Genomic DNA, 16,688 nt, shown 5'->3' with positions numbered 1-16,688 from the left:
AATCTCTGTGCATGTGTCTTTTTTTTCATTTTTTTCCTGCATTTTTGTCTTTGTGGATATTAGGAAACAGTGATTTTTCTTTATCCCCAGAGAGCTAGTACTATGACTCAAAAATATAAGAACATTTATGGCTGCGTTTTGTTTTGCACATACTCAGGAATACTTTTTTCATGCCAAATCCCTGTGCCTCCTGGGTTTCTCTCTGCTCCCTGCCAATGCCACTGCATAATCAACGATGGCACTGCCTTCTATAGGCCCAGGGCCTTATTCCAGGTGCCACTGCCCACCTCTGCCACTGTGCCCTGCTATAGACCAGCATCTTCCCACCCCTTAACCTTTCAAGCCAGTGAGACAGCTAAACGCTCCATCTGGCTTTGGTTCTTCAGAATCACCATCTTTGGAAGCTGTCAGTCAGTCAGTCAGTTCAGTTGCTCAGCCGTGTCCGACTCTTTGCGACCCCATGAATCACAGCATGCCAGGCCTCCCTGTCCATCACCAACACCCAGAGTCTACTCAAACTCATGCCCATCAAGTCGGTGATGCCATCCACCCATCTCATCCTCCGTCGTCCCCTTCTCCTCCTGCCCACAATCCCACCCAGCATCAGGGTCTTTTCCAATGAGTCAACTCTTTGCATGAGGTGGCCAAAGTATTGGAGTTTCAGCTTTAGCATCAGTCATTCCAATGAACACTCAGGACTGATCTCCTTTAGGATGGAATGGTTGGATCTCCTTGCAGTCCAAGGGACTCTCAAGAATCTTCTCCAACACCACAGTTCAAAAGCATCAATTTTTCGGTGCTCAGCTTTCCTCACAGTCCAACTCTCACATCCATACAAGACCACTGGAAAAACCATAACCTTGACCAGATGGACCTTTGTTGGCAAAGTAATGTCTCTGCTTTTTAATATGAAAGCTGTAGCCTTTTGAAATCTATTTCTTAAATAATAAGACTTGAAATTCAAAATTACTGCTTGATCTATGAGCTGCAGAAAGAATGTTGTGTTGGCAGCCATGAAACCAACATTAATCTCATTCTGTACCTCCATGAGAGCCCTTGGGTGAGACGGTGCATTGTCAATGAGCAGTAACATTTTGGAAGGAATCTTTCTCTTCTGAGTAGTAGGTCTAAAACTAGTGTACTAATACTGGTCAGTGTTTACCACCTTGGGCGCACACTGGTCTACAGAGTACCCTAGTTGGGTGCATCTTGTCAGTAATCCTAACCTGAGACCATGGCCACGATAATCTACCCAGCTGGGGTCCAGGTGCCTGGACTGCAGTGTTTAAGAGGAGGAATCAGACATAATGAGAACATATGAGAACATAATGAGACACAATGAGAACAGGGAGACCCGCTCAAAATTTTACTCCTTCTTATGCAAAGTGCCCTTCCAGCATTTCCCTCACTGCAGTGGTTAAGAGCATGGACGCCACAGTCAGGTTCAAAGTTGTAGCCCCTTGAGCAAGTTTGTATAGCCTCTGTGTGCTTCAGTTTATTCATATTTGAGACCGGGGTATATATGTATGTGCTTAGGACAGTGCCTGGTACATGGGATATCTTCATAAGTATTTACTATTATTAGTATACCCTCACAACTCTGGGGAAATAAATATAATTGATAAATTCCCTTGAAAAGACATAATCCTCATTCAAAAGTAATAAAAACTAAACATATAATTGAATATTCATTGGAAGGACTGATGCTGAAGCTGAAACTCCAATACTATGGCCACCTGATGGGAAGAGCCAACTCATTGGAAAAGGTACTGGGAAAGATTTAAGGCAGGAAGAGAAGGGGGAGGCAGAAGATGAGATGGTTAGATAGCATCACCAACTCAGTGGACATGAGTTTGAGCAAACTCTGGGAAATAGTGAAAGACAGGGAAGCCTTGCGTGCTGCAGTCCATAGGGTTGCAAAGAGCTGGACATGACTTAGTGACTAAACAACAAACGTGTAAAGCACTTGTATGAGAGGCATTGTCCTCAGGACTCTAAACACATTGTCTATTAAAACTTCTCAGCACCACCCGAGGCAGGTGCTATGATCCCCACTTAAAGGTGAAGCACAAGAGTGTTAAGTGCCTGCCTGAGGTCTTACACTGAGGTCAAGATTCAGGAATTCAAATTTAGCAGTAGAGTTCCAAGGATGCACTCCTATCTGCTAGACATATGGCCTCTCTGAATAAAGCAACAGAAATGTAGTGGTTCATGAAGAAGGAGAGAGTGGCTAACAAATTACCTAATCTTTAGCAAAGTGATTTCTCTCTTGCTGCTCCAAGGGAAAAAGTTGAGTTTCAGGGCACTAAAAACTATTTACAGCCTCCTCCTCCCACTTTACTTGGTGCTTTGAACCGCATCCAAATTGAATTCAACACTTATGGTTTTCTAATGCCATTGTGAGTTAATGGTTCTTTTAATCTGCATCTTATCTCCCAGCTGTAGTCTTTGTGGCTGTCCCTAACTCTTAAAGTGTCAGATCAAGGGATATGAGACTTCAGTAAATCCTTCAGAGTTTAAGATTAATGAGAAGGAAAAAATGCCTGATGTCAGTTAAATGTTAATATTCTGTAGATCCCTTTCAAATTTCAGGATGCAGAAATTTGTTACTAAAGAGAGAAAAAAAGTGCTGTGTCCTGTACTCATTATACAAATCAGAAACTGTAAGGACACATCTGTATAGTTAGAAGATGAGTGCCCAGAGAGGACCTCTGTGAATGAGGGAATTGATCATGCTCTCTCTAGTGTGAGTGTATTGCTGCTAGATCACCACTGGCAAGGACTATGTTGTGTTTGGTTTTCTATACTGATAATGTGAAAAATGAGGAGATGCCATCATGGATAGAGGATAAGACAATGCAATAAGTTTTGGAGGCCATGGCTGCCTTTGAAGAGAGCATCTCAAAAGCTCAGGAATATATGTTAAATAGGGAAGGAAAGACAAGAGATGAGGAAGCTGGAAAGGTGAAAAGAAACCAGATTGTATGTTTATAAAGTGATCCAATGTGCTTAAAAATGTGACTATTTTCCTGTAGAAAATGGGTAGTCAAAGCTATGGCTTTTCTAGTAATCATGTATGGATATGAGAGTTGGACCTTAAAGAAGGCTGAGCACCAAAGAATTGATGCTTTCAGACTGTGGTGCTGGAGAAGACTCTTGAGAGTCCGTTGAACAGGAAGAAGATCAAACCAGTCCATCTAAAGGAAATCAACCCTGATAATTCACTGGAAGGACTGATGCTGAAGTTGAAGCTCCATTGCTTTGGCCACCTGATGCGAAGAGTTGACTCATTGGAAAACACCCTGATGCTGAGAAAGATTGAAGGCAAAAGGAGAAGGGAGTGGCAGAGGATGAGATGGTTGGATGGCATTATCTATTCAGTGGACATGAGTTTAAGCAAACTCCAGGAAATAGTAAAGGATGGAGAAGCCTGGCGTGCTGCAGTCCACGGGGTCACAGAGTCAGACTCAACTGAGCAACTGAAAAACAACAAAATGATTTTATGCTGGAGTGACCAGCATAACAGCAATTTAGATTTATGATTAACAATGATCTTTCTCAACTTCTGTGTAGAGTGGAGAGAAGGGAAGGGAAAGGATGAGACTGGATGCCAGAAAGGGTAGGGTACTATTTGCCAATAGTACCAGAGACCAGGGAAATTATGCTGCAGAGGGACCTGGGACTCAAGCAGCAGCAATGAGCAAGAAAGATCTGGAATGTAGGAAGGACAAGTTTTATGTTACATATGTTCTTAAAGGGATATTCCAGGAGAGTGAATCTCCATTTTAATTCATGATCCCTTTTTCATAAATAGAAAAACCTTACATTTCCCCCCCCCCAACAAATTCTTATGTACCCCTCTAGTGGAATATGCCCCACCCTATCACTTAAAAATCAACTTCTCTTTAGTTTATTCCTACTGACCAGGAAATATTTTGTCAAATTTTATTTATATAGTTTTTATTACAAAACAATAGGATTTTCAAATATAAATTTACATTTTATTGTAAAATAGAAATATTCATCTACAGGATAACCTAGAGAGACTATAAACTCCCACTGTCCTCACTAGAGTCAGTGTGCTTAAAGAGCTCCTGGGTTTCTAGATCTGAGCAGAAAGGTCAATTGTGGTTCCTAAATAATATAGGGAATACAAGAAAAGAGGTTTAGGAAAGTGAATATTGAGTTTAAAGTGAATCAGTGTGATTTGCTAAACTAAAAACCACCAGACAGCAAGGACAATTTCTTAGCCCTGAATAACCTAAAAGAGTAAGTGACTGGCCCCTGTCTTTAAAAAAAATTTTTTAATAAAAAATGTGTGTTAATCTGAACTAGGGTGCCTGCTGGACATCAGGAAGGAGACAGTAGGAAAGGCAGAGTTAGAGCTGTGGTGAGAGATCTATTCAGAGATAGTATTTTGGGGTGATAATGGCAAAAATAAGCATGATTTTTAAACTTTTATTCATGAATTTTTTTTAAAAAACTTATGAAAACTATCAGTTTTTCCCAGTATGTGTACATATATATTATGTGCATACAGTTATCCTCTTAAAGTCTTGTTTTAGAGTTTAAGTTTTTAGAGTTTAAGTTTACTCTTACTCTTAAGAGTTTCCAAAACCCAGATCAAGACTCTCCACACCAGTGACAGTTGGCTCTTGGGTTAGGTCTCTCCACTCAAGGACAGAGTAGGAAGATAATGAGGCTAAGAAGAAAACTTGGGGGAGCATCAGTGTTTAAGAGGCAGACAGAAGATAATCTTCTAAAGGATGAGCATAACAGTCATAAAAGTAGCAAGAAATAGGAATGATGGGTGTCATGAAATCAAGGAACGAGATTCTTTCAAAGAAGAGGAGACAGGCTAACATTAGGTAGAGAGACAAAGTACGATGGTGATAAAAAGACATCATTTGGATCAGTGGACGCTTGTTCCACTGTGTTTATTCTTCTACTTTCTGGGAAGAGAATTCCAAATTTCCTCGGAGAAATCAATCCCTCATTTCACCCATTTTCAACCATATTAATCATGTAAGATTGACCCAGACCTAGTTTCAGAGGACTGCATCTTCCTGCCTCCATGATGAGTCCAGAGACAGGTACATAAAGAAGGTCTGCTGAACCTTAAGATTTTATTGAAAATCCTGGGACATGGAGGCTTTGGATATGAACAAGAAAGCAAATGGCCTTGGGACCTGCTGTTGGACATCTCTAGACAGAAAGCTAAAGAAGCCAGGCCATTGGTCACCTTGATAGATCACTGAATCAAGCCTTTCCTAAAGTTAATCTGCCTCTGAAAGTTTCTATTTCATGAGCCCATTTAAATCAGATCTGCTGATACTTTCAATAGGAAGCATCCAAACTGTTACTACTCTTTGTAGAAACTCAATACAATGATGGTGACAGAAGGAAGACCACTGTTATCTAACAAGTAACTGGGAGATGTAATGCTTTGGCGATCCAAACTACACACTTTATTTCTACAGCAAGTTTATTGTGGCCATTTAAAACAAAATACAAGTGTTTTTGTTTTGTGTGTGTGGTTGTGGTTTCTTTCTAATTTTTATTTTATATTGAAGTATAGTTAGTTTTTAATATTATGTTAGTTTCAGGTGTTCAGCAAAGTGATTCAGTTATACATATACATGTATCTATTCTTTTTCAAATACTTTTCCCATTAAGTTTTTACAAGTTATTGAATAGAGTTCCCTCTGCAATGCAGTAGGTCCTTATTGGTTATCTACTTTAAATATAATACTGTGTATATGTTTTCGTTTTTCTTTTTTTAAATTCTTTTCCATCATATGGGCTTTAGGGAACATGAAAGAACAATGTATTCTCTTTTGACTCTTTGTCTTGGACACAGGTGGTAGCTCAAAATCTTAGAAGATTTAAGTGATTCTGCCCCTGTTTTATTAAAATACTTTGGTCAGCCAACATTGAAACTTACCCTCCACTTTTCCTTCCCCCTTATATTAGGCTATGCAGTGTACTGTTGACTTCAGATTTTCCTGCTCAAAAAGCAAACCTAGATGTTCTGAAAACTCCTTATCCAAAACTCATCACCTCTTGCCTCAACCACTGAAATTCACACTCATGTGCCTCCTTGTTTCGTTCTGGCAAACCACTGTCAGTCTGGTCTCTACACAGCCACCAGAGTAATCTTTTTTTTTTTTCTTTTAATATAAAAGAGAGCATATTCAGAATCACCTACTTGCTTCCTACTGCACTTAGAATTAAATGTTTAATAGGGTTGCTTTGAGAATAAAGTTAGATTATATTTGTAAAGAGCTTAGAATGGTGCCTGGAACATATAAGCACTGGATAAGTGTTAGCTTCATTAATACTTGCTGTTGCCTCTGCCTGAAAAAACCTTCTCCCGCCATGTTCACTTAGTAAAATGTATCTTCTTTAAGATTCAATTCAAATATATCTCCTCCCTTTTTCTAAGCAAAGAGCTTTCTCCTCTATGCTCCCATGGAATCTAGTTCATACCTGTGGGTGATGAAATGTGCTGAGTTTATGTACAACTATTTATTTAGTGATCAGCATCAGTAAACTCTGGATAATTTGTGTATCCAACACAAAATCTGTCATTTTGTGGCTGACATGTTCTACAAATAAGTGAAATTATGTTCATTGCTATTTCTTTGTCCACAGGCTGATATATCCCAAATATTAGCAGGTTATTTGCTCCTCCTACAGAACCCACATTCTACATTTCCTAGCTGGGTCTGTTTGTTACCATGGGTTACTGACTGTTAATACCTACCCTTTGGTACAGTGTCCAACAGCTGACAGATGTCAAGGTGATCTTTACCTGTCAATAGTCTTAATGTCACTTATTATCTATAGTGCCTACTGTGCCAGAGTTTCCAAGATGATGTGGCAGCTCTCTAGAACATGAGTAGTTAGAAGGCCGCATAACTGAAGAAAAAAGTCACCACCAGGATTTGGAGAATTCACTGCTATCTCTAAACTTGGTTTCCTAACTTATAAAACCACTCTCAGAGTTGGTGTACGTTCAAGTGGAGTAAAAGAGGTAACTCCATATGGATGTCAAATGACTATATATTTTACCTCAGCCATACTGAACCTTGACTATCTAACACTGCACTGTCCAATATGGCGGCCATGGACTACATGTACTGTTGAGCACTTGAAATATGGCTGGTCCAAAATGAGATGTGTAAAATTTGGTGTGTAAAATGCACACCAGATCTCAAAGACCTAGTATGAAAAAAGGAATGCAGAATATCTCTTTAATAATATTTATGATGAGAATATGTTGAGAGTCGGCTTCCCTGGTGGCTCAGCCAGAAAAGAACCTGCCTGCAATGCAGGAAAACTAGGTTCCATCCCTGAGTTAGGAAGATCCCCTGGAGGAGGGCATGGCTACCCACTCTAGTATTCTTGCCTGGAGAATTCCATGGACAGAAGAGCCTGGCGGGCTACAGTCCACAGAGTCGAAAAGAGTCGGACATGACTGAGTGACTAAGCACACATGTTGAGAGTATTTTGGATATCATAGGTTAAATAAAATACATTACTAACATCATTTCCCCTGTTTTTTATTTTTTATGTGGTTATTAGGAAATTGTAAATTGTATATTTGGCTCACATTATATTTCTATTTCTACTGATCGAGAAAAGGACTCCCAACTCTCATTCATCTAAAAACATGTTCCTGTGGCTTTGATGCCAGGAACAGTCTGCTAAAGGGCACTTCAGATCGCTTTTCTGACTCTCCTACAAAAAGGAATGGAGGATTTATGCTGTAACATACTTGTGGGTACCAGTTCTGCATTCTCAAGAAACCTGGTGAAGAGGAAGAAGTGATACTATGAAAGTTAACTAAGCTTGCCAGCTCACCCCAGGAATATATCCCATCTCTGAGCCTGTTTGCTCACTAGTCAGAAGTGTTTATGCCCTTTCTTGGCTTCTGGCAACTCCCATAATATCTGTGCCTTGTAGGGGTAAAATTATTTCTAATTCACAAATAGAAAAGTACCTTTGTGTTGCTCTACATGTGCACAATTAATACCCCAAATACTGATATGCTGGTAATGAAAGTAATGTCTCTTTCTTATTTTACTAGAACTTTGTTAAATGTCAGCTGAAGTACACATGTTTTTTTGGTGGCTACTCTCAAAATCGTCCTACTCACAGCACGCCTCCCCCAAGCATGAACTCGTTTCCTAAGCAAAATTAAAATAGAAGACCAGTCACTCTGCATTTTTCTGTTGGACATAGAACTGAAAATAAGCTTCCAAGGAAAGCCATGGAACAATGGTCCCACAGAAAGAGCATCAGTGAAGGGTAGAGCGTCAGACCTTCCTGATGAAAGGCAGGGCTTCATTTGCTATCACTGCAATTCCACTCAAGGGGAATTATAATTTTTTAATTAAAATGTCAGCAGAGAAGCATGGTTCCAGAGAAACTGAAGGCATCTCAGTGACCAAAGAATGCCTGCTCTTAACCATCACTGTCATCGTATAATTGCCTGAGTAGTTGAAAGAAAGAGGAAAAGAGTGCAGTGGGAGAGACATATACGTTCTGGGTGTGTTTGGGGTTTGTTTAGCAGTGTGTATGTGAATATCCTTACACCTAGGCCATTTCCTTAATTCATTCACTCAACAAATATTTATTAACATCCATTACGTACTAGGGGATAGAGCAGCAGTCTCCACCCCCAGGGACCTTACGTCCTAGCAGAAACTCCCTGGAGAGAGCCGTGTACCCGATATGTGCCATCTAAATTTCTCTTAGTACCTTTGCTTCAGTGGCCTGCATCTCCCACCTTTCTATCAACTCCACACCCACACTGGAGTCATATGAATTAACATATCATATATATAGAACCCAGTTTTAGAATTCAGAGGAAAGCAGGGAGGGAGAGGGAGACTCAACTCTGAAATCCCCTTCTAACTGGCAAAGCCTTCAGAGTGCCATAAATAACTCCCACTGAAAGAAACCTTTGTTCTTTCTTTAAGACTGATAAGCAAAGGTAGCCCTTGTTACAGTTGGGTAAACAGCAATCGCCTTGTTCCTTATCTTCCTCCCTCCTCTCACGTTCACTGTGCTGTCTCTGGTATCTGCCTCCCAGGCAGCAAGCGTGACGAAAGCAGAGCTGGGGGATGCACCCTTCACCTGTGGCACGGTCTGTGGGGGGGCTTTCCCACGTGAGACCAAGGTCCACTTCAGACAGGAGTCCTGCTTCTTCCACAAACTAACTCTGTGCCGTGGGACAAGGCACTGAGCCTTCTTAGGCCGAGTTTTCTCTTCTGTTAAAATACAGGTACTAGACTGGAGCCTGGAGTGAGAAACGGCAACCCACTCCAGTATTCTTGCCTGGAAAATCCCATGGATAGAGGAGCCTGGTGGGCTGCAGTCTGTGGGGTCACAAAGAGTCAGACACGACTGAGCACACACGCGTTAGAACTGCGTTCAGTCTCTCTTTGCAACTCCGTGGGCAGCACACCAGGCCTCCCTGTCCTTCACCATCTCCAGAGCTTGCTCAAACTCCTGTCCATCGAGTCAGTGATGCCATCCAAACATCTCATCCTCTGTCATCCCCTTCTCCTCTTGCCTTCAATCTTTCCCAGCATCAGGGTCTTTTCTAACAAGTCAGCTCTTCGAATCAGGTGGCCAAGGTATTGGAGTTTCAGCTTCAGCGTCAGTCCTTCCAATGAATATTCAGGACTGATTTCCTTTAGGATGGACTGGTTGGATCTCCTTGCAGTCCAAGGGACTCTCAAGAGTCTTTTCCAACACCACAGTTCAAAAGCATCAATTCTTCAGCGCTCAGCCTTCTTTAGGGTCCAATTCTCACATCCATGCATGACTACTAGAAAAACCATAGCTTTGACTAGATGGACCTTTGTTGGCAAAATGATGTCTCTGCTTTTTAATATGCTGTCTAGGTTGGTTATAGCTTTTTTTCCAAGGAGCAAGCATCTTTTAATTTCATGGCTGCAATCACCATCTGCAGTGATTTTGGAGCCCAAGAAAATAAGCCTCCTCTCAGTCTTAAGCCTTCAAATAATTAATGTAACACAAAAAAGTAAAGACAGAGAAGTTAGAAAGCGGAGTAAAACGTCAAGAAAGAATTTGTGGACCTTAATGGATATTTATCAATGGCAATGGAAGATCAGTAACCAGAGAGAAAACCAGTGTGTCCTCTAAAAAGTGACTTGAACAAGGTCACCCAGTGAACAGAGAATTTTTCCTGCAGTGTCTTGCCTTAGTTTTCATCAAGGCTCAATCTATTACGTTTGGCAGTTTCTCAGCTGGACTTGTCGTATCTATATAAATTAGGCTACAGCTGTAGCCAGCTGTTTTGTCAGAAGTAACAGAATCTCCAAGCATATTTCCTATCAACCAATATAAAGGCTGAATCTGGTGTTTTCTAAAAACAGCTTTTTGCCCTGAAACCACAGAACTAAGCTAACATTGCCATCCTTAAACAAAAACGGCAAACACACTGAAGACATTTACCCTGGAAATTTTGAGGGGTGTTACTGCTACATGATCCATATTATGATTAGTGACCCAAAGATTGGGTAAAAATATGGCAGGAAAATTTCTACATTTTTCCTTTCCTCCGCCCCCAAATTGGAAAATATTCGCATGGGGAATCCTTAGAAATGAAAAAAACAGTTTAAAAAAACAACCTAATTTTTCCAGTCCTTCACATTTCTAATAATGGTGGGCCTGGCAGGTTCCACTAATGTTTTCCAAACACTACACAGACCACATAACCGATATAAATAGAACTAGGTCTAAACAACTTATGAAAATAGCACTCAGGGCTCCTGCAGAGGCCATCTGTGAGATGATCCTTTCCTAATGAACCTGTGGCTTCAGAGAGTCACAGATTCACTCATTTTGATCCAATCCTTTTGGGGGGATTGGATAACACATTTTTTTCTAGGGGAGAGGACCCAGCAGAATTAGAAGCAGAGGAAGGGATGAGGATTAGAGAATGGCCAAAAGGAAGCCTGGGTCTAGGTTCCAAAAACTAAATCATTATCAGAAGCGAAGACAGTTTTTGTGCTTGAATCCTTCTACCACTGAAAACACTCAATTCTTTGGTCTCTTCTCCCTGTAAATACTTGTAAATACTTGACATTTAAAATGTAGCGTTTATTAAGACATCCAGTATTTACTTAGCCATCCACTCTGTTTATTAGGCACATTTCCTGATGGAATTGGCATAGCATTTTGCTTGCCAGCACTGTTTATCATTTCTGGCCACTCACTGATCAGAGAATAAACCTAAGAGCCAAAGGAACATTGGGGAAAAGAGGGGAGCAGCTGACAGTCTGCGGGTGAAGAGAAAGAGGGAAGAGAAGCCGCTCAGTCGTGTCCGACTCTTCGACCCCGTGGACTGTAGCCCACCAGGCTCCTCCATCCATGAGGTTTTCCAGGCAAGAATACTGGAGTGGGTTGCCATTTCCTTCTCCAGAGGATCTCCCCAACCCAAGGATTGGACCTAGGTCTCCCGCATTGCAGGCAAACTCCTTACCGTCTGAGCCACAAGGGAAGTCTGAAGCCAGGGACGGGCTGCTTAAAATGGAGGTTCTCTCCTACAGATTTGAATGGCCAGATCAATGGAGCCTCTCAAAGCTAAAAGTAAACACTTGAGTCATCTTCACGGCTGAATCACTGTTTTAACCATTTCGTGTTTCTTCATGCATTTGGTTACTCTGTAAACTCTGAGAATTCATTGTAAACAATCTCATATCAAATAACTAACTTTATTAATTTCTCTGAAAATGCTGAGTACTTAAAATATCCTTAAACAAGTGTGTTTAGTTTCAATCTTGTTAAATGTTTCTGAAAATTAAACATTTGCTTCTAAATGTGTCAAGATGGAAACTGTCTGTGGGCCTTTCCATAAGGTTTTGAAACTATACACTCAGAGGCACATGACACTGATTACTGCACCTAATTTATAGTAACATACACTTAAAAACCTAAAATTTTAAAAACTATAGCAAAATATGGAAAATGGATAAAGAATCAATGAGATGTGCACATACACGGAAATAAACCTGAATTCTCACTACCTTGAAAGGTGTTAATAGGAAAGAGAGCCACAGAATTCTGTTATAAACCCACATCCATAAATGTTAATCATTTAAAACCTGAAGAAAAAAAAAAACATGGATTCTCAGGAAAAAGGCACTACACAGAACACTTCAGTATTTTTATGTCTTATTTTTAATTTTTTTTTCAAAATTTAAAAATTATATACCTTTAAAGACTGATTGTATTATAATAAATTCAACATTATTCAAAACTCTTCCCATTAGAAATATTAAGGACCCAGGTGGTGCAAAAATGTCAAAATAGAAAACTCTGTGTAGGACTTTCTCCGAATTCTTGTTCTGTCTTCCCTTTATGGCTCAAAGCCCTCCAACCACTGAAACACTTTCCCCATCAAGGGGAGGTTTGCTCCCCACTACCTCTGCACTAGCCACATTGCCTTAAGAAATGTGGGGAGGGTCTAGGTAAGCCCACCATGCCGTCTCAGGTGATTTTGATGTGTGGTCTCGGTTGAACACAATTATATTAATAGATGAAAAACTTCCTTACGCAAATAAGTTTGAGAAATGCGCAATGCTAGTTCTGTTTGACTTGCATAATACACATTGCTAGCATATGACACATTCTAGGGAATCCTGCTTCAATACACTTCTGTAACTTTGATGGTTTTGTATATCACTTTAGAAAATTTTTAGAAATTTTAGAATTTATATCACTTTAGAAAATTTATATGCATTTTCCCAGCGAACCTTTGACATAGGATTAAGAACACTGAGCTTTAGAAAAATTAAGTGATTGCCCAAGATCTCTGATAGTAAATGGCAGAGTGGTCCAGAAGACAATTCTTTTGACTGCACTTTGTCAGAAGATCCCATTGGTCTCATTGCCCCACAGCAGTGATTCAGGTAGTGTAAGAACCACATAAAAATGCAACAATGAATTCCATTGTTTCTAAGTTTCTTTTGTAGTTCTTTGTGTTTTTCTTTTGAAATATTTCCTTTGAACTGATTTCTCTACCACTGTGAAGAGGAGGGGGAGGGTGACACCCCAGAACAGGTGTTTGTCATAATGGCAGCTTCCCACCACCAGATGACCCTTATCATCTCCCATCTGTCACAGACCTCATTCATAGGGAAGGAGAAATAACACATTCTAGAAAAAATTCCTTCTATGTGATATGTTCTGTTGCCTTACTTCATTCACACTTTAATCTGCATTTTTAATATCTGTATAATCTAGATGATGTCATATAATAATAACTCCAAAACAATTTTAATGGATGCCAAATAGACAGGGGAACAACTATACATGCAATACTTCAGCTCAATGATAAAGCCCTGTGAAATGGGCACCATAATGCACTTCACCTTCTGGCCACCTCTGTGACAGTCATGCAGCCCGGGTATAATTACTAAACCCATTTAAAGCTGGTAGGAGAGTCACTTAAATGGTTTTAAAGGAACCAGTCAATAGCAGCTCTCATTACGAGCTAGCTAATCAAATAACTTCAGTTGTTTTTAAAACATTTATAATAAATATAGTCTTTTCCAGTAGAAAAAAAAACTTCCACATATATATTATCTCACAATAACCATGTGAAAATTAAGTAAGAGACCCAAAGAAACTCAGTGTCTAGAAACAACCGGTATATCAATACTTAATGCAAGTTCACCGAACTGTCTCTACATTCTTTAATCCCTAGAAACAGACAAAATACCTGATTATTTCAATGCAGATTATTTAGAAATTTGGTGGAAAAGAGAACATTTTTTATAAACGTTTTTTATGTTGTGTCTCCTAATATTTTGTGTACTTGTAAAATATTTTTGATACGTGTCTCACTATTAATACATTTAAAAGAGAGCAAGCCCATTTCATTCTATCTCTTATTTGGGTGCTTCAATGACTTCATGTCAAAGAAATCTCCTGTGTTATGATGTTCAGTTTCACCAGATACAGTGTTCTAAATATGGTCATGCAAAAATGTGCTCTTTGAAAGTTTTTGAAAACTTTCAGAAAACTGGATCATATTACAAAGTGCTCTAAAAATGTTTGGTATGAAAAGGAGATTGGTGATCACTGATTTTATAAAGCAGTATGTCCTGTTTTTTCTGAGAGGTTCTGCAAGCAGTGTGGGGATTACCAAGGGTGTTGTCAGAAGCAGATACAATACAGGGCATGGCATCAGGTTAGCAGGAAGAGAAAGTCAGATAAGCCAATGCGCGTTCCTTGTGAAGCCCAGAGAATGGACCTCACGCAAGAGGACAGATGAGGAAAAGAAAGAATTCATCAGTAAGACAAAAGATCTAGCCTCTATTTATTCATCAAGTACTTATTAAGAACATACTGTGTTTTCAGTAGGCTTCCCAGGTGGCGCGAACGGTAAAGAACCTGCCTGCCAGAGTAGAGGGCTGAGAGACTCAGGTTCAATCACTGGGTTAGAAAAGTCCCTTGGAGGAGGGCATGGCAACCCACTCCAGTGTTCTTGCCTGAAGAATCCCATGGACAGAGGAGCCTGGCGGGCTACAGTCTATTATAGAGTCACACAGAATCAGACATGACTGAAGCGACTTACCCTGTATGCACACATGTTTTTAGTAGTGGGCACAGACTACACAGACTACTAGATGTAGAAATAAAGCTGCGAACAAGAGAAAACAGAAGTCCTGACTTCATGGAAATTACTGTCTTATCCAGTGTCTCCTTTTTATGGGCAAAAACAAATCCTCCCAGACACCTAGTGGTGATTTAAATTAATTATATTACAATGGTATATAAAAATATATAAATATATAACTAGATATGAGTACATTGTGCACCTGGATCTTGCGTTTACAAAAATATATCAAAATTACAGCATTGATGGAGGCAGAACTTCAACACCAATAAAATTCAAATTAGCATCACTACATATCCTAAGAGCCACTCTTTTGAAACCAATAGTGACTCAAGTGTACTCCAGTACCTTAAAAAAAGTGTGCTCTTTCCCACACATGTTCTCTGCATGAACACCTATGAATCTTTAGGTGGCATAAATGTGAAACTATTTGATCATCACTTGGCACAAATACTGGGATTTACATGTTGTGATCACCTCTCTTTTACTGTCATTAACCCATGACAACTCAAGGCCCATTATTTGGTGTCAACATAATTGGAAAAAAATACATACACATCTGTATATATATGTGTGTGTATGGCTATAATCATATGAAAATACAAAATTTAACTAATCTTTATGAAAACTGATAGACCCCTCCCCCAAGAATACATCCATTCATCAAAGGAGGGGTAGGATGAGGAACGTAATTAAAAGGATATTGTTCTGATGAGGATGACAGACCCTAAGCTGTTAGGGATGTGATGGGTTTCACTCACAGGGCAGTATTATGCGGACATTCAGAGAGGACACTAGCCGGGCCCTCAGTGGCCGGGCACCTTTAGAAGAAGTAATAGTTAAACTGAGACTCAAAAAAAAGAATTTTATCTTAACTGGGAAGAGAGTCGAGAAGAAGAGAGGGCTAACTTTCAACCTGTTAACACTAGGATATCTGTGCACCACTTCAGATCTGTCACTGATCTGGTGGGACTGGTTGTTAAATAATTTGCATTTTCCCATCCACTGAGTCATACATGAGAATAGGGACTATGATACCAATGGCATCACATTCTTGGGCGCATTCAGTGAGTTACACTACGCTGGTACTTGGCATAGTGCCTGGGGTGGAGTAAGCACCTTTAATTTGGAATTGCAGTCATGTTGCTGACCATAATTAGAATGATCCTTAGTAATTTACCTAGAAGCATATACTGATAAAACTGACAGTATATTTGTTAACTATAAAAACAAAGTTTAGTCTGTGTCCAGGGCCTGTGTTTCCATCTTCTGCATGAATGAGAAGAGGAAACTGGGACTCCACTATTTCATTTTAATACACATCTCAGAACACTCCTATGCAGAATTTGGGAGAGAAGAGTAGGATACGTTTTTGCCTCTCAGAAGACAAGTGACAACCAGTACATAGAACGATATATTTCTTAGTCTATATAAAACAGTTGCCCTCTGTGTTCCCTGTCTGTCTCAAGGGAACTACTGAAGAACTCTGATGGATCAGGACCTCTGTCCTACAGATAATGTGTGTCTTTTAGCTAAAGATCCACAATCCTTCACCCTCAAACAAGTCCCTACATGCTGACTGTCAAGAGACAGAGTTGAGCTTCATATACTCTGATCCCCCAGTTTTCGTAGACTGCACCCCTCTGACCCACAATCATGGCAGCCCTCCCTCATGTGGATTCATAAAGGATGGTTCAAGGACTCTATGCCCAGATTCTAACCCACACTTAAGAATCCTGGTCTTGAGTGAGGACAAGAGTTGTTTCCACATTTCTAATGCCAATAACATTAGACTGTTTCCTATAGACTGTAGGTTGATAGTCAAATCAATCATGAAAATTAACTCTGACTTCTAAGTTCAAGACTAAAAATGAATAAATAAATAAGCATGTAGACATTATCAGTGGTGTCCAACTGTCTGTGATTCCATGGACTATATATAGCCCACCAGGCTCCTCTGTCCATGGAATTTTCCAGGCAAGAATACTAAAGTAGGTTGCCATTTCCTTCTCCAGGGGACCTTCCT

General features: G+C 40.0%; 1 long non-coding RNA gene across 3 annotated transcripts in view; it reads right to left on the bottom strand.

The window, feature by feature from the left end:
- LOC133044188 (uncharacterized) overlaps window positions 1-11,601 on the bottom strand; it is a 61,242-nt gene extending 49,641 nt beyond the window's left edge. For 2 of the 3 annotated variants that reach the window (XR_009689897.1, XR_009689895.1), the window contains exon 1: window positions 11,522-11,588. This is a non-coding gene — a long non-coding RNA (uncharacterized LOC133044188). Of the gene's footprint in view, window positions 1-11,521 lie in introns of all 3 variants that reach the window. The other variant, XR_009689896.1, reaches the window with a different exon arrangement.
- Between the last annotated feature and the right edge of the window lie 5,087 nt (window positions 11,602-16,688).

Source organism: Dama dama, chromosome 3 (assembly GCF_033118175.1).
Source record: "Dama dama isolate Ldn47 chromosome 3, ASM3311817v1, whole genome shotgun sequence".
NCBI lineage: Eukaryota > Metazoa > Chordata > Mammalia > Artiodactyla > Cervidae > Dama > Dama dama.
The sequence above is the reverse complement of the archived record's forward strand: the minus strand, read 5'-3'. Positions and strand labels throughout refer to the sequence as shown.